Source organism: Rattus norvegicus, chromosome 10 (assembly GCF_021556685.1).
Source record: "Rattus norvegicus strain SHRSP/BbbUtx chromosome 10, alternate assembly SHRSP_T2T, whole genome shotgun sequence".
Lineage (NCBI taxonomy): Eukaryota > Metazoa > Chordata > Mammalia > Rodentia > Muridae > Rattus > Rattus norvegicus.
The window spans coordinates 6,964,662-6,990,409 of NC_141543.1; the positions used below are offsets into that span (position 1 = coordinate 6,964,662).

Here is a 25,748-nt window from a genome sequence, read left to right on the forward strand (position 1 = left end):
AGCCAGTTCTTCTGCCTGTCATAGGTGGCCAGGGGATGGGTGGAAGGCAGCTGGACCACCTCACAGCAGACGAGAGGCAGGGCTGTCTCTCCTGACCTCACACCCTGGACCTTCAGGCAGCTCATCTATAACTCCCAAATCCAGGGCCAACTCTACTGTGCCGGCCAAGCAAGGTGCAGGACCTGTTCTCCCAAATGCTGCAGCAAGTGAGGGCCAGCCCTCCTGCTTGCCATCAGTGGCGCACGCGCGCGCGCTCACACATACAATTCTGAAAAAACTGTTTAGCTTAATTCTTTCTGTGAATCATGGTTTTTGACTTTTGAAAACTACTTTTTTATAGCATTGCCAAACAAGCGCCCATGACTCCCAGGGATAAAACCTATTTCCAGCATTATATATCGACAAGTTACACCTCGTTAAAGAAAAGAGTTTGTGGGCTTCAAAGATAGCTCGTAGTGAAGAGCACTGGCTGCCCTTCTAGAGGACCCAGGTTCAATTCCCCACACTAACATGTTAGCTCAGCCATCTGCAACTCCATTTCAGATCTGGCATCTGTTCTACACCAGACACACACATAGTACACAGACATACATGCAGCTGGATCACCCACACACATAAAACTCAACAAAAGTACATTTTTAAAAGGATATATGCTGAATATATGTAAATGTATATTTTAATTGGTATTTGAAACATAAATGTATATATACTTTTATATTTATGTAAGTAAAATTATATAAAATATGCATTATTATGTTTATTATATAAATATATTTGTATATATTTATATATAAAATAAGCATATAATAAAGTAAATAGTATAAATAAAAATATATTAAAATAAATATACATTTACATAAGATAAAGATAGGATGAAAAATAAACATTTTCATGTTTTAGAGAGCATGCAGAATATTTCATTACAACATTTTTAAACATATATCCCATGACACTTGGGTCATATTTGTGCCTCACCCATCTTCCCTCCTCTGGATCCTCTTGCTTCTCTCAAATAAACCCTTCTGTTCTCAGAGTGTGGTCATCCGTGTTCTGGAAGTATAATTTGGTACTAAGACATTATTATATTTAAAACCGCATGTTAATGCTTACTTTTAAAGATTTATTTGTGTGTGTGTGTGTGTGTGTGTGTGTGTGTCCACATGTGAGTGCAGTGCCCAAGGAGATCAGAAGGTGGCGCCTGGCAGGGGTGCTGGGGACCAAGCTCAGGCTGGAGGAGCAGTGCTGTCAATCACTGATCCATCTCTGCAGCCCCAGTGGTGACAATTTTAAGAACTATAGTTCATTTTCAGATGCTTTTAAGTGCCTTCTCGGTGCATGTGCCAGGGGAGTCTCTGTTCCCACAGATTTGTGAGTGACAAGGAAGAACTGTGACTAGTTTCCAGGCATCTCGACCCACTAGAGAATGCAGCTCCCGGAGAGCTGTGGCCAAGCAAACTCCATTCTGCTGTTAGACAAAAGGGTTCCTGGGGTTCTAGGCTACAGTAAAAAGGAGCCAGGGAGCTAGCGCAGGCCAAGGTGCTGCCACCAAGCCTAATGACTCGTGAACACAAATAAATGTAATTTCTTAATACTTTAAAATGGTAACCGAACGAGTCCTAATGAAATGTTGGCCCAGCCTGTCGAAGTCACACTGGGGCTTTGCCTGTCGTTTTGACTCCAGAATCTGTCAGCAAGAGAGCACTTCTTGCTTAGTCAGGGCTTGTCTCCCTGTGCAGCTTTATTTCTGGGCAGAGCTGCATGCAGTGGCTGCTGAGGAGAGAGTGTGGGACGCATGGCAGGGCAAGTCTGCTTTCTGCATCTGGCAAAGAGCCCTGTTTCTGATGTACCACACAGTCCAGGTCATCAAGCCTCACTCAGTCCTGCAGCAACGAGAATTCACAGGCAGAAGGCCACAGCAGAGATGAAAGGGCTCCAGAGATCAGAGGAAGAAGTCACAGCCACACGGGGCCAGCCAACACACAGCAACTGAGTTGGGAAATGGCTAGGACTTGTCAGACAGATGTAGGGGTGCACACTTGGCCCATTGGACCAGATTAGCACAGGAACAGGTGGGACTTGAGCTGTGCTGGTCAAAGAGCCATGAACTGCGAAACAGGAGCCACGCGTGCTGAAGTTGCTCACATGGCTTGAATGCAATGACACAAGCATACACAGGATGTAAACACACACACACACACACACACACACACACACACACACACACACTGAATAAACTTGAGAAGGGGGTTGGGTAGAGAAAAATAAAGATGGATTTTGCGTTTCTAGCTTGTCACACCTACAGAAAACCTTTCTGAGCCGCCTCTTCTAAAGATCATCATTTGTGTTTTATGTCACCCCTAACCTGGGATGGAACTGGCAAGCCCCAGTAAACCACAGTGAGCTTTCTCCTGCCCGCTGCCTTGTGACAGCGCTGCTGTGTGGCTCTGTGATCTGTGGGTGTTGGAAGGATCAGCCTAGAACCCCTTTACATGTGTAACCCAGCTTCATAATTTTACTATTATTACTTAAAACCTCTTTCCGAAAACATGAAGTTGAAATGTCCCCTGGAAACTGAAAGTCGACATTCAGCAGCTCAGAGAGGATTTTCATTTTGGTGGTGCTGAGAGCACTGTAACTGGGACAGATGGGTTGCTATGGTGACTGGGTCTCAAAACAGAGCCTTGTGCTTCCACACATCCACACAGCACAGTGACATGGTCATGACACTCATTCTTGTTGAAGAATCCTCAAACTCCCATCAGGACTCATGGAAGGGAAATTTGGGATCAGGGCCCAAAAAGCACTGGTTAAAAAAATTGCAGCTTGGGCATTTTCAAGCGGGGTCTTCTCAGCCCTCACACTCGTAAAAACTATTGGCTCTCAGCCTGAAGCTCTGAGGGAGACTTGCAGCTTGGGGAAGGTTCATCCTGGAAGCAACTATGATTAATTGCTCCAGTGCGAACAGAGGCTGAAAACTGAGACGCAGACCACACTTGTCACAAATAGATGGCACGAGAGTGGGGCGGGTGAGGGTGGGGCAGATGAGGGTGGGACTGTACTAAGGATCCAGCGGCTGCTCTGGGGCCTCCTGCCTGGTTACTGCACACTGACGGTCACTGCTGCACTACGGGCAAGAGCCAGGGATTGTACATTGTGACACCAAGAAGACTCCTGTTGGTTCAGGGGGAGGCAGCGGTAGCCAGCCTGAGACGAATATTACTGTTTCTCTCATATGAAGAATCTGGACTTCTTAAATCATAAATATATGTGGCATGTCAGTAGACGAGGGTGAAGACCTGTGGCGGGGAAAAGGACAGACACGAGAAGGTAATTGAGAGTGAATGTGAGCAAAGGAGTGTGATATGTATGAAAACGCCGTGATGAAACCTAGCATTTTCACTAACTAAAACAAAACGAATAGAAATGTGCCTGTATTTTCACGGAGAGGAACAAACACTGCCTTTGAGAAGTGCTCAAAGCCGACGTCCGCGCCCACACTGTCCTTCCGGATCTCGACAGTAGGGGTCCTCATTGAGTCGAGCGTCTTACAGTACGCTGGGGTTACTGGACTCAGGATGGTGACGCTTTGGACAGGGCGTATCTGCCTCTGGTTCTTGCCTAAGCATGACATGGGAAAGCGGGGTGAGGTGGGGCGAGGAAAAGAAAAGAAGAAGATTCCTAACTTGCAGCAAAAGAAAAAGGAAAAGATTCCTGACTCGCAGCATGACTCATAATGAACAAACGGAGGGCAGGCTCGCTGCCTCTTATCGGAGCTCCAGTACGCCCCAGGTCAAGCCTGAGTCAGACCAACAGTCCTGAGTCTGGTGGTCAGAGAGAATTTTTCCCTTAAGGGAGAAATGTATTTAGAGGAAGTGGTCGGATTTCTTAATATTGTCGGCAACCCCATGTTAAACCCTGGGCTTCTAGGAGAAGTTGCATCCCTCAAAACCAGGAAGTTTCCTGATTGAAGATAAAAATTGGCCACCTCCGCAAAGACAACAAAAATAGGTAGAAAGGGGGGCTCGGGATTTAGCTCAGTGGTAGAGCGCTTACCTAGGAAGCGCAAGGCCCTGGGTTCGGTCCCCAGCTCCGAAAAAAAGAACCCCCCCCAAAAAAAAAAAAAAAAAAAAAAAAAGAATAGGTAGAAAGGTTTGTGACCGTAGCAGCAGCGGTTCTATGGCACATATACCAAAACCATCGCCTGGCTCTGTGCACCTTTACTGCATAGGAACCCGATTAAATCTTCCAACAGCATAATGTGGTTGTTTTTTTGTTTTTAAAGAAGAAATATAGTTAACCAAGCCTGGTGACACAGACCTGCAATTCCAACCACTAAAGAAAAATAAAAAGTAACTGGACTGTACAGTATGTTTAGGGCCAACCCAGTGAGACTATCTCAAAAGGAAAGGTAAAGAGAGGGTTGTGAATATATAACTTAGTGTTTTCCTGGCATGCCCATGACCCAGTGGTTCAGATAGATACACAGGCAGACAGACAGACAGACATTTAGTGGAGGAAAAAGCAGCTGCCCAACATAGTACATTCATTGTGACCTCCCAGAGGCTCCTTGTTTGCCTTGTATTTAGTGAAGACACAAAAGATGGCCAGTGTGAAGGGACCACACCACAGTGCTGAGTGCCAAGTTTAGTCTTCCAGAGTATTTGCTGCTGAGTGCTCTGCTCATTTTTACTCAACTTCCTGTTCACTGGCCTGGAGGGGGTGGAAGCCAGGGGGATCAGGTGAGCAAGGATGGGCAACGGCTCTGGAGAAGGTGGAGAAGGTGTGGGTAGAAATCTTAGGTGGCAGTGGAAAACTGAGGCACCTTGAGTGTCCCCCACCCCTCCCCACCCCAGGCAGCCACAGGCCAGAGAAGCCCATTCTTGATCCAGTGAAAGCAAGTTGAGTCAAGTCCACAGCCTGAGAGGGCTGCTGTCACCTGTGCTTGCAAAACACACATAAAATTACTGACACTTGGGGGTGTGCACACCTGCAAATGGATTAAATCAGGGGGAAATGAACACTTATGCACTTAAAGTGGCAAAAAAAAGCATCTTGGTAAGTGGAGTTAATCAGACCACAGAGTCTCAGAGGCAGGGTGGCCCAGGGTTTGGTTTTTGTTTTTTTTTTTTTAATGTAAATATCTTCGATTGGAAAAATATGAGCATGTGTCTAGACATGGGTTTGTTTATGAGCTTCTCAAAAATATGTAGGGCTTTTCTGCCTTCTAAAACACTCTCAGTGGATAGTAAACAGACATTTTCTTTTTTTTCTAAATAGGTATTTTCTTGGGGACACCTGCTTCTGACAGCTAGCCTTATGAGAAAGGGCTTTACTGCTTTCAATTTGATGGCTCACCTTACTCCAAAGGCTTAATTATTTCTTTGATTTTCCCCACAGTTTCCATGTAGCCCTTGTCTGTTCTTATGGTTGTCTTTTAACATATATGCACATCTTAGAAAAAAGGCTTATTTTAGTTTTAATTCTATGTATATGTATCTATGTGGGGATATGTGAGTATAGGTGCCTAGGAGGCCAGAAGAGGGCAGCAGATTCCTGAATGTGGATTTCAGGAGGTTGTGAGTGCCAATATCTGGGTGCTGGGAACCCAAACTTGAGTCCTTTGCAAGAACAATGCATGCTTTTAACTGCAGAGACATTTTCAGCCCCATGTAAGTGGCTTGTCTTTGTCTTCAAATCTCTGTCAGTTTGTGTGTGTGTGTGTGTGTGTGTGTGTGTGTGTGTGTTTGTGTATGTGTGTGTATGTTTGTGTGTGTGTATGTGTGTGTTTGTGTGTGTATGTTTGTGTGTGTGTATGTTTGTGTTTGTGTGTGTATGTTTGTGTTTGTGTGTGTATGTTTGTGTTTGTGTGTGTATGCTTGTGTGTGTATGTTTGTGTTTGTGTATGTTTGCGTGTGTGTGTGTGTGTGTGTGTGTGTGTGTGTGTCTGTACACCTGTCAGTGGTAGCCAGAAGTCAATTTCAATCATTGCTTAGATAACGCTCACCACTTTGCCTGGCTATCTGCCAACAAGCTCCTGTCTCCCCTGCTGTCCCCCACCCAGTGGTGCTGGTTTGGATTTGGGGGTGTTTTGTTTTGTTTTGTTTTGTTTTGTTTGTTTGTTTGTTGGTTGGTTGATTGGTTTATTGGTTGGGTTCTGAGCTCAAACTCAGACCCTTTGGTTTACACAGCAACCATTTTACCAACTGAGCCATCTCCCTGGTACTCAACAAGTGCTTTCTCCTTAAAACCAGGGTCTTCAAAACTATTCCTTAGAAAACCATGCCAAGTGTTCAAGAAATACCAACGTGTCTACTGTGTGCCAGAATAGTAGAACACAGCCAATATGGTGGAGATAAGATGTGATTATTATTTTCCAGGCCCTAAAGAATCTAAGAAGTTACATTGTAAAGATGCGCTCACACTGGCACGTTCCTGACACTTTGAACAAACTCTGGTTACCTCGGAATGATCCAAAGTACAGAGTGTTCTGATGTGCTTCACAGGGTTCTGTGCTGTGAAAACAAATTATAGAAGTTGTAGACTGACCCTACTCTATGGCAAACCATTGGGCAAGGCCTCATTTCACATTAATTCCTTTAGGACTGAAAGGACAAGGATGTGTGCCCTGATCAGTGGGAGAATAAAGGAGTAACAGGTCTCTGTGACATTCACTGGCTTCCCTTGGGTGTAGGAGAGAGGGTTTTAAGACGGAAGAGAATTTAAAACAAAAAGATTCTGAGGTGGACCTTTGAAATGCATTCCTCAGAGGCGATCTGGAATCATTATTATTATTTTGTTGGTAGGGGACTCCAAACTGTTGTTCTGTCTCTTTGAATGGAATGCTTAGTATCTGGTCTACATGCAAGCTTCATCAGGTTCCTCTAGTAGATAACCACATTCCATTTGTTATCTGATGTTTACTGTATTTTTAATCTGGTATTATCAGGCCACCAGTGCATAGAATAACAGTAATCACATGCTTGGATTCAGTGAAGCACATTATTGGTCCAAGCATGACCTACTTTAATTTAGTTAGTTGCTTTTTAATAATTCAGAACCATACTCCTCTGTCTTGACAAGACTATCACCTACATGCAACCCTGTGCATATATCTGTCTGTGTGTATATCCATTCATGTATGTATATCCATCTGTGTGTATATCCATCTGTATATCATCCGTGTATATATCCATCCATGTGTATATCCATCCGTATGTATATCCATTCATGTGTATATCCATCTGTGTGTATATCTGTCCATGTGTATATTTGTCCATGTGTATATCCGTCTGTGTATATCCATGCGTGTGTATATCTGTCTGTTTGTATATCCATCCATGTGTATATCCTTCCGTGTGTATATCCATCTGTGTGTATGTCCATGGTCCATCCTGTCTTCCTCCCCCTGCCAATCCATCGTCAACCTGAATTATGTTTACTACTGCTTGCTCTCTTTTGCATGAGATAGTAGTCTTTTGTTCTCTTTATGTTTATTTAATTATCTTGTGTGTGTGCTCTTAAGTGCACACAAACCTGCCATGGCATACATGTAGAGGCCAGAAGACAGTAAATAAAAATATTATGAGGGTCAATGGATCTGTAAAAGCTTCTAACACAGTCCTCTGGTATTATCAGGTTTAGTTTATGCCTAGCAATTTCAAGTTAGTGAGTATCACATAATTGATACTAGCATCTTCACAGTCGTGCCAAGCATCTTTTATAGGTGATCTTGAGGTTGGGCCTCTAGAAGAAGGGGAGGAGGAAGAGGAGGAGGAGGAGGAGGAGGAGGAAGAGGAGGAGGGAAGGAAGGAGGAAGGAAAGAAGAAAGCAAACAAGCAAACAAATAAACAATACATTTTGAAATTGTATCACTCCTTCTACCGTGTCCTTCCTGAGGATCAAACCCAGGTCATTGTGCTTGGCAACAGGTCTGTTTCCCCACTGAGCCATCTTGGCTCTCCCCTCACTAACAGATGTCTCACTTGCTAAAGCTTCATTCGTAGTCCTAATATACAGTAGGGCCAGACTGCTCTCTCTTGTTTTTCTTCAAAAATGTCCTAGTGACTCCGGACCCCAAATAAAATTTAGAATCATTTTATCAAGCTCCTTAAGATCCTTCTTGTGACTTTAATTGCAATGACCTTGAATCTAAATTCAGTTTTCACACTACTCATGAGCATAGAATGTCTCTCTACCTGTTTAGCCTCCTTTAACATCTCTTAACAAAGCCTTATCATTTTTTTCAAGCAGGAATCACAGATACACCATATTCAAATTATTTTAAGCTATTTTACATTATCTGATACTGTTGATTTCTTCTGCTTTAGCATGTTAAATGCAATCAGGATTCTCACTTGAATGTGATATTTAGGAATGTGGTTAAATTCCATGTATAACAACTTAAATCTTAAATATGTGTGTGTGCATATATAAATATATATCTCCATATTTTCACCTTGCTATTTTCTTTATCCCTCCTTTCGGATCTCTGTGCCTTCAATTGGTTTTTCTTATTAAGTTGTCCTGGACACTTCTCATACATTGTTGGATGAAGTTGGTGTCAAGTTCCTTTGTAATGCGGCATATAAGCAAATATTTTTTAACATTTTGGTGTGTGCGTTGCTGAGGAACAAGCCTAGGTTTCAGCATGCTAGCCAAGTGCCCTACCATTGAGCTACATCCCAGCCAGTTAGTGTGTGGGGGTTTGCATGAAGTTCCTGGAGTCCCTGCAGCTCATCACCACACATGCCCTATTTCTCTATCTCCTTGAGGAGCTCTTTATTTAAGTGATGCATCTCTGTTTAAATTTCAACATGTCAGATACTGCTGTCAGGATATTTATGAATTATACGCCTTGAGAAGGTATAAGCCTGTGGTTTGGTCCTTCAGCAACTGAGGGAGAAGTGATCCTAGACACATTCCAAGTGAGCCTAGACAACCAAGGCAGACCCTGGCTCCAACAACAAGCACCTGTGTAGGGCGCATTGTAACAATTCACAGTCCATCCAGGTTTGCTTTTGCCCCTCCTCATCTTCCTTTTACTTATATTGTTTACTTTAAAGGTGTAGTTATTTATGTGTTTGTGTTTGTCTTTGTGAGGCACAGCATGCCTCATGTGTGTAAGTCAGAGACAACTTCTGTCCTTTGGCCATGTGTCAAATGCAGGTCATCAGACTTGGCAACAAGCACCTTCGTCTGATAACTGTCTCCCCAGCTCAGCCTTTCTGTTTGTTTGTTTTGTTTTTAGAGATAGCGTTGCATAGAACTCACAGAAATCCCTCTCCTTCAGACTGCTGGAGTTGTGATGACAGGCATGCACCGTGACAACCATCCAGACCCAACTTGTTTTCCTTATAATCTGTTAGGAAGTTGTAAGATGCCTTGAGCCAAATCCCCAGAGAAGTCCCAAGTCAGACCACAGTGTCCCCACTTGGCTTGGAGACAGGTGAGAAACACCAGCTCTGTACTGCCTACCATGCTAATCCTGGCACCTTACTACAGAGCTTTCCAGAAATTCCTGCAAGGCTGGAGGAGGGATGGACGGAGCCAAAGCACTGCAGAGTGATTTCCCTGTGGAAAATGAGGAAATGAGAAAGGCAGAGACTAAGAAGCCCCTTCCTTGGGCCTCCTCTCTTCTCCCTCCGTCTCTGAGTAGCTCAAGGAGCTCACAATATCATGACAAGGCCAACACCTAGAGTGGCAACTCCTCACTTCCAGAGCAGTAAATATGCTGGGACACAGGGCCTGTGTCTAGTTCTGTAGGTCAGCAAAGGCTTCTTGGAGAAAGAAAAGCCCAAGGTGAAGCCAGAGCTCTTACAGTAACTCAATGATTGCGGACCTAGAATCTGGCTCTATGGTCAGGTTTATAGTATGAGCTCTGGGCTTCCACAGCCCTACCCATAAAAGCATCCGTTGCTTTCATTCATAAAAGGGAGACAACAGTACAGAAAGCATACGTTTATTAGAAAAAAATTAAATAATATGCTGGGTATATAGCTCTTAGTCAATTCATTTTATGACCAACTCACAGAAAATTAACTTACAGAAACCCAATTTGCCAAATGACCAATATACTGAAATCTGCAAAGTCCCAACTATTTTTTAAGATTTATTTATTTTATGCATTTGAGGACACTGTAGCTGTCTTCAGACACACCAGAAGAGGGCATCAGATCCCATTCAGATGGTTGTGAGCCACCATGTGATTGCTGGGATTTGAACTCAGGACCTCTGGAAGAGCAGTCAGTGCTCTTAACCACTGAGTCATCTCTCCCTCTGCATATGGCTTTAATTGGAATATTTGAGTACTATCCTTAATTGAGAGGCAGTTTCTGGCTATTGACTCAATTGAGACTGACAGCTAAAAGTGAATGTAGCAAGTGACCTTATAGCATGCTACTTTGTTATTTTTTATTTGTTACTGTTCTTTGTAGCCTCAAACCTGTGGGAATTCTCCTGGCTTAAGCTCTCCAGTTCCATCATTAGAGGCATGAGGCGCAATGCCTGATTACTTTGTACTTTCTGTGGTCTTCTCTGGACTTCCCTACTGAAGACAGAACACAGGATTTATACAATGCTTGACATGTGCTCTGCCATTGTATACCCGCCCCGTAAACATTGCTCCAAACAAGAGGCTGAGGAGTTGGTAAAAGTGTTTGCCTTGTCTGATAACCTGAGCTGGATCACAGGGCCCCATATACATGTTGAAGAAGAGAACCAACTTGCAAAGTTGTTCTCTGACTTCCACACAAGTGTTGTGATAGACATATGTCATGCCCACATACATGATTAATAAATAATAAATTAATTAATAAAAAATTTCAAGAATTTTTTAAAAGGTAGCATTGTGAAGCCCTCAATTAAATCCTAAAATAATAAAAAAATAGCAAAGTAAAAACAAATAATTTTTACAATTAAGTATTGTTAACCCACTAAAACAGTTTTTAATTTTTTTATTATATGTATATTTTATTTCTAAGTGTGAGCACATGTGTGTGTGCATTCCATTGTGCATGTGTGAAGGGTAGAGGACAACTTATGGGAGTCAGTTCTCACCTTTCCCCAAGTGGCCCCTGGGATCAAACTCAGGTCACCAGATATGATGGCAAGCACCTTTATCCACTGAGCCATCTTGCTGGCCCCTACCTACAAAAATTAAAGCATCGCCTGTCTTTAATTTCTGTTTCTTCTACTCCTTTCGATACTTTTGAGTGTCTTCTGTATTTTTCAAAGTGTAAGCATTTACAATGTTCTCTGTTCCTTTCATGATATTTCAGAGTAAAATGAATTAAACTTAAAATTGAATTTATTTCAAATTAAATTTCAAATACATCAAGGTTCAATACACATCATAGCGAGGGAATCTGAAATCTTAATAAAACGTGAAAACAGACTAAAGAAGGCTTGGCTCACTGAAACTGTCCTTTCCTGGAAAATGTCGACATTTCAGTCATTTTTCTCAGGGATCATTTGGGATAAATGAGTGAACAGCAATTCACATTCAAGACGGACATGAAACATCCTAAGAAAGTCAAAGGAAAGAGAATTAATGTCCCCATGGTAAATCCTCATAGTGGATCATATCAGTGGTTAAGAGCACTGGCTACTTCTCTAGGGGACCAAGCTTTAATTCCCAGCACCCATGTGGCCATTCACAACTGCCTGGAAGTCCAGTCCCAGGGGATATAATACCCTCCTCTTGCCTCTGTGGACAGCACACACATATGACACATAGTCATACATGTAATTAAACATTCATACATGTAAAAATAAATTAAAAACATTAAAAAGAAGTAACACCACTGAAGGTCTACTTTTTCTCAAGAATTCAAACTTAGCATTCATTCCTTCTGGGGCTACTGAAACTTTGTTTCAGGAAATATGCAAACTGCTTTTCCAGCCAGTGTTCTTGGTGGAATTGGGGGTGGGGCACTTTTGATGAATTTACTACGGATAGATCAGAACTGGAAGAAGAGAAAGCCTCCCTGGCAGGAAGACTGTGTGGATACAGAGAGGAATTAGGGAACAACAGGGTGGAAAACTCTGCAGCCTGGGAGGAAGAAGAAATATCCAGACACCAGGTTCTGGTGGGATTCACAGAGTACAGTGTTATGATATTTACTAGCTGTGCGTGGTTTCTTTCTTGGTCATAACAAACATAACTTTATCTTGTCGAACTTGAGATACAGACAAAAGTCTATAGAGAAAGGAAAGAGGATGAAACTTACAACCCCATCATAGCTTTTCATTGTGTGTACTCAGCATCTCATCTCGTGGTATGGTGTTCTTCTCCTGAAAGGCTAGAAGCCCTGATACAGCCTAGCACTGTAAACCAGGACATAACCCTGCCCCCTGCCCCCAACCAGCCAGATGCCCCTGGCCCTGCAGGAGCATCTACCAGTGTTAAGTTTTTAAATCTTGGATTTAAATCACTGTATTTTTTTCATGTGCATGCATGTTCAGGTGTCATTCCTTGACTGTCATCTACCTTGTGATGTCTCTCATTGTCTCTCATCAGCCTGTGACTCACCTTAGGCACTTGATTGCCGGAGCCATTTGTCCTAGCCCAACCAGTCCCATACTGTTGAGTTTGCACTTGCAGGTTGTGCTTTTCTGGAAATAGAGATGATACGAGCATCTTTTACAATACAACTTGGTGCACAGTAATGGTCACTTTCTCAGACTTTGTTTTGTTTCCAAAACAAAGGTATGATCCCAAGAAGGTTTTATACTGGGCCAGTAAGATGGCTCTGAAGGGAAAGACAAAGTCTCAAAGCTAAAGGTCCTGATTCAACCCCTAGTACACATGTGCTGGGACAAAGGACCAACTCCCATGTTCCCTGATCTCCACACATACACCTTCACATTCCGGTGGCCACGCACATACAATAAATAAGTGCTATACACTATGCACAGTTTCATTAACTCACACTCAGTCATGAGAGTGCTTCTGACTCAGCATCCCTGTTAAGCACAGTCTCACCCTGGCTTCTCACATTGCCTCTAAGGCCACACAGTCTTATTATCCAGTGTGCAATGTCTTCAGTTGCTAAGGATACATTTTTCACGTGTCTATCATTTGTGTTTGCTTGTCTCTGGAGTGTGTGGGTGTGGCTGTGGGCGTGTGTATATGTGTGTGCCCCAATGGTGTGTGTGTTGGTGGGTGTGGGTGTGTACAGCCCAGTGGTGTGAATGTGACTCTGTGTGTGTGTGTGTGTGTGTGTGTGTACACAGACCAGTGGTGCGGTTCCTCTTTTTAGCTTTTAAATGTTCATTCATATTAATGTGTAAGTATTTTATATCCATCACAAATACTATTTAAACATGTCAAGTCTTTTTTTACATTTGCCTTATTTCTTTTTACTGTTTTGCATTTCCCATTAAATGTGGATGCTGTTAAATCTCATTGTTTTTCAGTCCCCTTTTGTTTGACAGGTAAAATACATCCAAATTTTTCTGGAACTCTTGTTCTTGTTTTTATATTTGTCAGTATTTCATTTAAAACATGTCAGTGTGTCTGGTGAGAGCAGCTTTTAGGATGGGGGGCTACCTGCTGAACTGTGTTGTTTCACTTTGTTTTGTGGCACTGGGGTTGAACCCAGGACCTTGTGCATGCTAGCCAGCCACAGCCCCTGGCCAGCCACAGCCCCTGGCCAGCCACAGCCCCTGGCCAGCCTGCTGATTCCAACCGTACCTGTGTGGTATTGCACGGACATCTCAGCTGTGTGTGTCTCTGGCTTTACATTCGTCCCTCTGTTCTTGTTGCATGCATTTAAAGACCATTCTTGGTTCTGGCTTCCTTTCTGTTGCTATGACATAACCTGCCCCCCCTCCAAAAAAACCAAAACCAAAAACAAAAACAAAAAACTAGGTGAGAAAGAGTTTATTTCAAGTGGCAGCTCTGGAAGTCCCTCACTGCAAGGAAGTGCATGGCGGGAGCCTGAAGCAGTTGCTCACCCAGTCCCCAGTCAGGAGTAGGAGACTCAGTGCGCTCACTTGCTTGCACCCAGCTACATTCCTTCACTTTTTAAAAACCTTGTTTTGAAGTTTATTTTAAGTATTTTGTCTGCATGTACATCTATGCAACACTTGGGTGCCTGGTTTCCAGAGAGGTCAAAAGAGGGCGTCATGTCCCCTGGAACTAGAGTTAAAGATGGTTGTTAGCTGTCGTGTGGGTGCTGAGAATTGAACCTGGGTCCTCCAGAGCAGCCAGTGCCTTTAACCACTGAGTCACTTCTCCATCCCCAGTTTCTCTACTCTTATACGGTTCAGCTCACTGAGGCAGTAGTGCCCCCTGCTACAGGCTTCCTACACCAATTAACTTAAAACATGTTCACAGGTCAGCCCAGTGTAGACAATCCCTCACTGAGACTGTCTTCCCTTGTGATTCTAGCATGTGCCAAGTTGGCAAAGCTAACCACAAGACTGCAATAAATGTAAATCATTTGCTGAATGGATGCCACTCTATTACCATGGCCTGGAAATTTTTATTCGCTAACCAAGCATCCTCAAGCTTTTATTCTTTGAGATGCTGAATGCTTAGCATTATTTTTTTTCTGTTTACTTTTTTATCATTTTTTTTTATATAGGTTCTCACCTGGTTGGCTTGAAACTCTCACCATGTAGACCAGGCTGACCTCAGCCTCACAGAGATTCACCTGCCTCTGCCTCCTGAGTGCTATGGTGTTGTTTTTCCTTTGTTGCTGTTGCCCTAGAACTCACTGTGTAGCCCAGCCCAGCCTCAAACTCACAGCGATTCTGCTGCTTCAGGTCCCTGAGTGCTAGGATGGCAGGTGTGGACTAATATGCATGGAAGGATTTTGTTATTGCATTCGTGTATTTATATATCTACCCCTGACCCTTTTAACTAGATAAACATCAGCATTTTTTTTTAACGCACAAAGGTCTTTTCAGTGTTGAAAATGAATGGAACTGTTTAAAACTCAGGACAGGTCAAATACAGCATCTGGTGGTTAGACTCAGCCCAAGTTCATAGCATCCTCTATTTTGGCTAGAACTTCTAAAATCTCAGAATGTATTGAGTCAGAATATCAGGATTTTAGTTCAATGGGTGAAGTTGCTGCCAAGCCTTACAACCCAGGTTTGATCTCTGGGACCCACGTGGTAGAAGGAAAGAATCAATACCCTAACTAAAGTTGTTCTCTGATCTGCATACATGTGCTGTGGAGTGCATGCCTGTGTACACACGTGCGCGTGCGCGCGCACGCACACACACGCACACACACACACAGCATGCACTCAGGCACATAAATATCTAAATAAAACATAATTTAGAAGATTATACCAGGCTTTCTTGTCTGTCCTGCCCTTCATTCACCGGGTGACAAGTTCACCCAAGATACTAGACTCCTTGTATGTCTCCCTGCAGTTTGTGTTCTGGTGACTCCAGAATATGATACATGTTGGGTTGCTTAGTAAAGCAGATGCTATGTTGTTATGGTTTCAGACACAGAAGCCTGAGGCTGAAGAATGGGCTCTATAGGGAACCCTGCCTTGCATCCGTATGGCTCTAGTGTCCCCTCACCATCCTTGGCATCTGCCTCATGCCAGTTTCTGCTATCATTTGCATGTGCCCTCTCTTCAGATGAAGTCACCAGTTGCTAGACATTTGTCTTGTGGGATCTCCTCTTCATAGTTACATCTGTAGAGACCCTACTTCCAAATGCAGTCATAGCCTGAGGGTCTGGTGGACACAGACTTTGTGGGGGACACTCTCCAGCTATGCACTTTACACCTGAGTAAGTGGAACCTATGCTATTGAGTTTCCTTTCTCTGTCTCCTTGGTATTTGGTTATCTGGGTAGAGTTTCTTTGATAAAGTTAATTGGAGTATTTTTATTTTCTTTATACTCTGGAACCAATTAAATCCTTGAGAAAACACTTTCTCCCTTCATGTGACAGGTTTGCTCCCTGCACCCCAACTCCACACTGGGAGTTTTTTATTTGATTTTTTTTTTTAAGATTTATTTATTGAGTGCACTGTCACTGTCTTCAGACACACCAGAAGAGGGCATCTGATCTCATTACAGATGGTTGTGAGCCACCATGTAGTTGCTGGGAATTGAACTCAGGACCTCTGGAAGAGCAGTCAGTGCTCTTAACCACTGAGCCATCCCTCCAGTCCCTGGTTTGGTTTTTAAGTCAGGGTCTCACATATAGTCCAAGCTGATTTTGAACTACTGCCTCTACCTCCCAGGTGCCAGGATTATAGCTTGCCCCACTATGTCAGCTGAGTGGTTCTGTGTGCATGTGAAGGCCAGAGGTCCATTTCTGTTGGCTTCCTGTATCTCCACCTTATTTTTAAAGCAAAGTCTCTCTGGTCCCAAAGCTCAAGTGAGCTGAGTAGCCAGCATGCTCCAGGCAGCCTGCACCCTGCTTCCCATCACTAGGATTATAGAACTGTACAGCTTCGCCTGGCTTTTCACATGAAGTTGAAGACCCTAATGGGTGCCTCTAGCCCCATGTTCACTTTCTCTTTTAAAACAAGCTCTTCTATAACTTCCTGTCTCATCCGACCTTTCCCGTGTGGGTTTAACTGGTTTATTTTAGTCAATGTTGCAACAACATACATTTAAATAAGTACGCTTTGCACATTGATGATCTACATCTGCTTGGGGGCCCTTTTGAGTTCTAGCATTATAAACTCCTCCTTTGCTCTTTCTAGTGTGACACACAGAAATGTCCACTCACCCGTGACAGACCAAAGTAATGAGTCTATCAAAATCCAGCATGGAAAGCAGTGAGTTTACTGGAGTTGCTCACTGGAGTACGGTGAGGAGCACAGGTAACTCAAAGGCAGCTGCATCACCTGAGAGGCCACCCCAGTGGGGGTTGACAAAGCTGCACTGTGAGGCTTGCTTGCATTTTTCTTATTTACATGGGTCCTGATGATGCAAACACAGGTTTTCCTGCCTTGTGGAAAACACTTTAAGCACCAGACCATCAACTAGCACTCTAAGCTTCACTTTTAGCAAAACAGTCCTTAATTCTACTCATTCAAAACTGATCAGTACTAACACCGCATCTACAGAACCATTGATTTGAGCCAAACACTGTGTATTCCTTTTCAATGGCTTTATTGGAATAGGATTCACACAGCATGACTTGACCATTAAAAGTATCATTTGAAAGTCAGAGACAGGTGGATTTCTGTGAGTTAGAGACCAGTCTGGTCTACATAGCAAGTTTCAGCACAGCCTGGATTCTGTAGAGAGACTCTGTCTCAAAAGTAAATAAATAAACATGAAAGTATCTGATTCAAATATTTACAAAAAAAATTATAGAGTTTTGCAACCATTTTCATAGTCCAGTTTTAGACTATGCCTTCACTTCCGCAAGCTCCCTTATGGCTCTTGTCAGTCTCACACCCCCCTGTCAGCTCCAGGCAGCTATTGCCCTCCCTCTACATGTTTGTCACTGTGGGCCATTTCATAGAAATTTGATTATGCAACCTATAGTATTTTGTGTCCATTTATTCACTTGCTACGGTGTTTTTGAGTTTGATTCATAGAGTAGAATACATTAGTATTTTAATTCTTTTTATTGTTGAGTAATATTCCATTATATAGATGTACCACATTTTGTGTATCCATTCGCTAATTGATAGACATTTGGATCACTTCAGCTGATTAGCTATTATAAATAGTGTTGCTGTTAATATTTGCCTCCAAGTATTTGTGCGTGCTTATGTTTCCACTCCTGGATAGACTCCTTGGAACAAAGTAATCAGATTGTATAATTAACTTACATTTAACTTTTAAATAAACTGTACATTTTTATAAGTTATCATACCATTCTATATTCTTAGAGTCAGTACAGACATATTCTGGCTTCTGTACACCATTCTCAACATCTTATATTGTCTGGGGTCTTTTGTTTGTTCCATTGGTTGTTTTATAACTAGTCTATCATATGCATAGAAAAGGTCAGGCACATTTGGGTATAGTTTTCTATGTGTGTCTTTTTCTTCAACAAATAATACTATGGTCAGGATAGGCCATGTGGTAACAAACCCCCAAAGCTTCAAATGCAAAGGTTTATTTCCAACTCTTACTGATTGTCTAGTGACACTCGGAAGCAGAGGAGAGGTGGCGTTCATCCGTGATTCTGAGAGGGACTATTCAGTGGTGGGAGGTGTGGCAGTGTGTGTGTGTGTGTGTGTGCGTGTGTGTGTCTGTCTGTCTGTGTGGTCAGAGGACAACGCTGGGTACAAAAGAGCAGGCTGCTATGTTTTTAATGTCCCTCCAAAATCTCATGGTGACATTTATCATTGTAGGAGGTAGAGAACACTTAAGAGCTGTTAGGACATTACCCTGTTTGATGGAATAAGGCTTCATCACATGACTATTTCTTCTAAAGTGGTGGGAGGGTGAGCTCAGCTCTCACTGGATCTGACATTATGCCTCTGTCCTGTGGTCTTCTGTTTTAGCCACAGCACATGAACACAGCACACATGAATATGAACTATTCTAATGTTGTGTAAACCTCTACCTAATAACAAGAAATCGCTTTCATTTTTATACCAGTGGGGGCAACATATGGTCAAGGTTAACTTCAACGTGGGTGAAAATAGACTAATCATCTTTCAGATACCAAAGAAACACAAATCAGGATATTTGAGAATAGTTATGACTTACAAATGTTAAAATTGGGGGATGGCTCTTTGGGAGAGGTATGAGTGTGTGTGTGTGTGTGTGTGTGTGTGTGTGTGTGGTGTGTTGTGTTTGTGTGTGTGTGTGTGTGTGTGTGTGTGAGTGTATGTGTGTGTAGGTCAGATGGCCTTCGGTGTTATTTACCTTTAAATTCTTTTTTTCCCAACATAATATTTTTATTGATTATTGGGAATTTCATACCATCTATCCCAATCATACTCAATTCTCATTCCTTCCTAGGTCTACCCTCCTACCCTTGTGCCCTCCCTGCAAAAAGAAAAAATACAACAAGACCAATTTGTGTTGCCAATATACTCACTGGAGTATGGTCAAGCTCCCAGTGGCCAGCCACTTAAAGGTAACTTAGTCCTTCCCCACCCCCTTCTAAGTCCTTCCCCACACCCCTGAGTCCTTCCCCACTCCCCTCTGAGTCCTTCCCCATTCCCTCTGAAGCCATCAATTGTGAACAGCTACACTTTAGCCAATTGGTCACCGGTTTTTAAGGACTCTCTTCAAAGGCATCCTATCTAGATTGCTTCTTTTTTTTTTTTCTTTTTTCTTGGGGGGATCATCACATGTGTGGTCACATGTTTCTCATTCTCAACTATAAGTCCACAGTCATAGATACCACTGCAAAAGAAGCTTCCTAGTCCATAGAAGCCGGCAGCTGCACAGATCATGGACTTCCACATGGTTTCCTGCGGCAGCATAGACCACAGACAACAGCCTCTGTAAGCAGCTGGGAACACTGACCTCAACACGTGGCAGCATGGAGCAGCATAGACAGCATACAGCATGGACCCCAGATACCAACATGGCCTCCATCGGCAGCACAGACCATGGATATGCACGTGACCTTCAACAGCATCACAAACCATGGATATTAGCATGAATCATGGACACCAACATGGCTGTGGTGGCATCACCAACCTTAAAGGCTTTTTGAGGAGGCTTTTAGAGTTGTCCCCATCTTGGACATGCCTGCATTGCTTAGTCAGGATGATCATGTGGCTTGGCAGTGAGTTCAGGGGTGGAGCCTGAGTAAGCTCCAGGCTGCTGTTGCACACCACCCTGCTGTCCTTACTTGACATACTGCTCCCCCACCCCTCACCCCAGTTCTTCACAGCTGCACTCCTACACTTGTCACTGCCCTGCCCACCCACCGCCAGCTGCCTATCCCTTGTTCTGCCTCTCCCCACCTCAGGCAAGCACTGCTCCTCTCAGCTCAGCCTCTCTAGCTCCCATTTATTCATTCAAGGTGTCATTACAAACTGCAGTGTGTCACACAATGTGTGTGTGTGTGTGTGTGTGTGTGTGTGTGTGTGTGTGTGTGTGTGTGTGTGTGTTGGCCCAAACAGCTTTACATGAAAATACTGATTACAATGAGTCATTGGCCTGGTGCAAGGTTTCTGGTTCCCGAAACACCACAAGTACTGGATATGGCTAAGACTCTACTCAGATACCCTATTGTTGCCCAGAGTGAGGTTGATCTTGAGTAGGACATCTGGGAGCGTCCGATTCACTCCAGGCCGCTGCACAACTCTCTGCCTTCCGTGACTCTGCACACTCCTCCTCAGGCACGGCGTCTCTCCTCAGAGCCTCCATGGGTCTCTCAGGCCCCGCAGAGCTGCTCCCTGGTCCTGTGAACGCTGGAATCTCTTCCTGGACTGGAACTCACCAAGAATAGGCTGGGTGGACAGTGAGCTCCCGGGATCAGCATGTCATTGCCTCCGAAGGCTGAGATTACAAGTACCACCACCCTTAGCTTTGGGGTGTTAAGATTTGAGGCAGGATCTCAGTTCGTAGCCCTGGCTGTCCTTGAACCCAGGGGCTTCCTGACTCTGCTAGGATTATAAGCAAGTGCTGCCATGCCTGACTCTGATCTTTGTACAGATTAAGAAATTGAATTTCAGGGCTGGGGATTTAGCTCAGTGGTAGAGCGCTTACCTAGGAAGCTCAAGGCCCTGGGTTCGGTCCCCAGCTCCGAAAAAAAGAACCAAAAAAAAAAAAAAAAAAAAAAAAAAAAAGAAACTGAATTTCAGATCCTACCCTGGCAACATTTCACTGATATGCTGAAGCCAGGCTTTCTGACTCACAAGCCTGCATTTCTCACTAGCATGGCATTGAGACACTAATAATGTTCTGAGACACCTACATGGTGGAAGACATGGAAAGCTGACACCTTGTACCTACCTACAGATAGTCTCACTTCTAGAGAAATTGATCTTAGCTATGGCCTTAGTGTGTCTTCCTTTGTAAAGGGAACTCATAGGAGGGTCCACCAGAGGGGACACCAGGATTGAATCTGAAAATACCTTGAAGCATCTGGCCCTTGGAGATGGCCAGCCCAGTGCTTGTGTTAACAATGTGAGCATTGCAGTCACCAGGTAGCTACATGCGGGCAGGGCTTTATATTTGTTAGTCCTTGAACCATATTCCTTGTTTCTTGGGAAGCCTAGGCTGATATTGAACTTAAAAGCCTTTTGCTTCAACCTTATTTCAACCTCCTGAATCCTGAGACTACAGGCCTGTACCACCGGGCCACACTTTGAGTCAACTCTTAATTGAAGTCATTCTCAGATTCTGTCTCTACCTTGTAAGATCTGCTTTTGTCAGCAGTGGGCCAGAGGCATTTGCAATGTACTGAGCAAATGGAAGAAAATTCAAGATGGCTTCCTGATAACAGGAACTGAGCTCTTCCAGCCATTAGGAGAATTATGAGTCACTTCCTTGGGAGATCACCTTACAGTTGCACTGTTAGGAATCCAGCTCTGATTCTGGGCCCTGAGCAGGTTGCTTTACCTGTCTGCATGTCCGTTCAGAACCTGATCTTCTCTATGTTGTTCCCTTACACATCCAGTGGGATAAGCTATTTCTCTGGCACTGGATTAGGAACTTGAGGCCAACAGCAGAACAGAGCATTCCTTTTCTCCCCTGTCGTGTGCTCATGCTCATATGCATCCTGTGCACACCTGTGGAGGCTGGAGGAGGCCCTCACAGGTCCTGCTTTACCATTCTAGGCCATTCCCTTGAGACAAGGTCTCTCTCTCCCTAAGCCTGGAGCTCACTGTTGGTCGGTCTGATTGGCCAGCCATTCCCAGGGATCCTCCTGCCTCTGCTGCCACATGTCACTGGGGTTATAGACCTGGGCACAGCCCTGTTCTACTCTTTATATGAATGCTGGAGATCTGAACTCTGGTGCTCAGGCTTGCACAGTGAGTGCTTTCATCCAGGAAGTTAAACAAACAAAAAGTCCTTTGCTGTGTATGGTAGCACACGCTTGAAGTCAGTCCAGGGGACTGAGATGGAGGTTTCCGATTTTGATGCTTGTCTGGGTTACATAGCAAGTTTGAAAACAGTCTCAGCATCTTAGTTACTTTTATAAGAGACACCATGGCCAAAGCAATTTATTGGAATAAGAGTTTACTGGGGCTTACAGTTTCATCATCATGGTTTTGAGCATGGCATCAGTCAGTCATGGCATCAGGAGGGCAGGCATGTGCTGAAACAACAGCTGAGAGCTCACATCTTATTCACAAACATCAGCCAGAGACAGCTCACTGGGAATGGGGCAGGTATTTGAATCCTCAAAGTGACATACATGCTCCAATAAGGCCATACCTCCTAATTCTTTCCTAACAAGGAACCAATGGGGAACCAAGTATTTGAAAACAATATATGAGCCTGGGGGAGCCATGCTCATTTAGACCACCACATCCCACTTCCCAGCCCCATAGACTCATGCCCATGGACCCTGTATGAGCCCATAGTGCCATGTTAATTCAGACCACCACATTCCACTACCTGGCCCCACAGACTCATGGCTATGTCCATATTCCTCATCTACATAGTGAACCTGACTTTGTCACTTGAGTCTCAAGTCATAGATTTAGTCCCATAGTAAAAATTAATATTCTAGCTAATATGTTAATAACAACCTTTATCTGAATGGATCTTCTTCCTCTTTCCCCATGCTGCTGGCCTCCTGTGAAGAAGGAAGGTGAATATCATTTTCCTTCACATACATACTCAAGAGAATGGAAGGAGATATAGGAAACACCATTCAGGGTGAGCAGGAACAGCTTACCTGACTGGCTCAGCCTAGAGACAGACTGGCTCCTGGGCCTTCTTCTCACTGCCTAGACAGGCAGTGTGGCCAGCCACTTCCCACTCTGGCTGCCAAGATGCCCCAGCTATGATGGACTGCACCCTCACACTGGGAACAATAGAACCCTCTCTTACCAAGTTGCCTTGTCAGATGCTGAGTTAATGCAACAGGGAGTCACTAGAAGAACTTTGCTGGTTTCTATTCTCCTTCTCTGACAAAAAGCAACCTCCCTAACAAAAGGACAACTTATGTGAGAAAAGGCTTACTCAGTTCCCAACGCCAGGCCATAGTTCATTGCTGGGGAGTCAAAGCAGAAATGTGAAGCACCTGGTCACATTATGTCATCAGTTAAGACCAAAGCAAGAGATCATCTACTCAGCTCATCCTGGACCCAACCCCAGGGAATGGTGCCACCCACAGTGGTCTCTGCACATTCATTAACACCATCAGCACAATCCACCACAGACATGCCCGTGGGACATCCTTATCCAGGTGATTCTAGATTGGGTCAAGTTGACAGTTAAAACTGTCACAAAACCAAACACTTGTCAGTAGGCTCCACCCTTTAAAGTTTCCATTATCGCCGACTAGCAGCATTATGAGGGTCAAACATTAAGCACATGAACATCTGTGGAACATTACAGACCTCAACCATAGCAGCTTCCTTACAACTCTCTCTCACCTTCTGAGTGTTCAAAAGGTAAATCCCAATACCCCTTTACCTCCAGGGAATTCAGGTCCTCTGTCACCTCTTGAAGAAGTTGCTATCTCCAGACTGGGAGACAGGAAGAAATAAAGACACCCTTGACTTTTGAGTGTGTGTGTTTAATAGGAAGCAGAAGACAGTATTTGAAATTACTCCTCTAAAGATTCTTTATATATACTATATAGTATTATATAGTATATATAGGATATATATATCTCCTGTTTATGGACTAGGAATCTGTAAGACCAGAAGGATTTGAGAGACAAGAGATCCCAAGTACTGCTGTGAAAACCAACACCCTTATCTTACATCTTAGCTTCTTTTCTATTGCTATGATAGAATATCCCAACAAAAGCAACTTAAGAGAGTTTATTTTACTTCACAGTTCAAGGATACAGTCCATCCTGGCAGAGAGGTGGGGAAGCTGAAAGCAACTGGTCTCATTACATCCACAGTCAGTTGCAGGGGGAGGAATTCAAGTTGCCACTCAGGTCTCTTTCTGCATTTATACAGTCCAAACCCAGGGAATGGTGCCGCTCACAGTGGGTGGCTCTTCCCACCACACCACACATTCCCAAGGGCCTAGGTTCTGTCAAACTGACAATTAACTTACCATCAAAACTGGAAAGCTCTTTGCAATTTTTTATGGCTTTAAATCTCCATGTCTTATAATTTCCCGATTTACTCTGTCTGGTGTGTAAAACAGGGACAATGATCATGTTTACTCAGTGAAGTTTTTAAGGAGATGACCTCATACCACTGATGAACACAATGCAGGAAGTGGGGCACTAGATCCAGCAAAGCCTCAGCTACATGATGCTAACAGTAGTCACCCAGCGCCTCTGTCCACAAAAGAGGATGTAACACATAGGAAGCATGGGATAAATACTTACAATTTATCCAGTGATAATTAATTTGCTTTGAATAAAGCACTTCAAGGTAGAATAAAATGCTCATTGTGTACAACTTCTGTATCATGCCAACCGAAAGAAGCCATAATATTGACACCAGTCTGGGTTGGAAGGTGGTGCTTGTGTTTGTGTGGGAAGTGTCTGTACAGACTCATATGTTTGAACACTTGGTCTCCAGCTGGTGGCAATGTTTGGGAAGGTTATCGAACCTTTCAGGAAATGTAACCTTGCTAGAGGAAGCGGGTCACCTGGGCAGAACTTGAGACTGCTGACTCCCCGGCTGTTGATACAATGTGATCACCTAGCCTCCTGCCTCCTGCCTCCTTTCTGCCTCCTTTCTGCCTCCTTTCTGCCTCCTGCCTCCTTTCTGCCTCCTTTCTGCCTCCTTTCTGCCTCCTTTCTGCCTCCTTTCTGCCTCCTGCCTCCTGCCTCCTGCCTCCTGCCTCCTGCCTCCTGCCTCCTGCCTCCTGCCTCCTACCTCCTGCCTCCTGCCTCCTTTCTGCCTCCATATGGTTAATAATCCCTGAACTATAAGCCACAATTAACCCTTCTTCTCCTAACTTGCTTTTCAAAAATTTTGCTAGAGTGACAAAAAAAAAAAAAAAAAAAAAAAAAAGGTAACCAATACTACAGTTTCCTTAGAGCCCAGCTGTACTGGGAGAGACTGAGACCCAGCCTTCTGGGCAGGCAGGAAAATGTTGTTTGTTGGGTCTTTAGTGACAGGCTGAGGTCAGTCAGGTAGGGGATTTTCTACTGTGAGTTAGTGAAGCTGTCACCTTGAGCTGACCTAAACAATAAAGGAGAGCCACCCCTCCCCCTTCTCTCCCCTCTACCTGCACTGGAGCAGAGCAGCCTGCAGCGCAGCATGTGAGGCTCTGGGATCAGTTTATCAGCTCGGCATTCCCAGCCCGCAGGCTCCACCTAGGGTAGCAGGGTAAATGAGACATTTCCTTCCAGTTCAGACTGAGAGGGATGCTCGGAGTATCTTCCTTCTAGTCCTTTCCGGTAACACCCACCCATACCAGTCAGTCTTGTGTTGTCCATGTCTGTCCTCCAAGCCAAACTCACCATCTTTAACAGTGAGTTAAACTCTGCCCTCTAGCAAAAGATCTTCAGGGCTGGGCTTGTTGAGTGCGGTGGTCTCTCTGTAGGAGGGCCAGGGAGGGTCAGAGTATCATCATTCATCCAGCCAGCCGCTCCTCCCAGCCAGTTGTATGCAATGCTCCCCTAATTTTGGGATACCTCAAGGAGGAGATGCTTGAGAATATAGACTGGGAGGGGGTGGAGAGGGCCTACATCTGTGTGGCCGCTAGGGAATCATAATCCCTGCTGCGTGCAGACCCTTCAGTGTGG

At 44.0% G+C, this 25,748-nt stretch overlaps 1 long non-coding RNA gene across 1 annotated transcript; it reads left to right on the forward strand.

Annotated features, from left to right (window-relative positions):
* The first annotated feature begins 3,039 nt into the window (after window positions 1-3,039).
* Window positions 3,040-19,624, forward strand: LOC148002732 (uncharacterized). Its single transcript, XR_015631396.1, has 3 exons — window positions 3,040-3,327; window positions 18,911-19,028; window positions 19,282-19,624. It is a non-coding gene; the product is annotated as an uncharacterized LOC148002732 (long non-coding RNA).
* The last annotated feature ends 6,124 nt before the right edge of the window (window positions 19,625-25,748 follow it).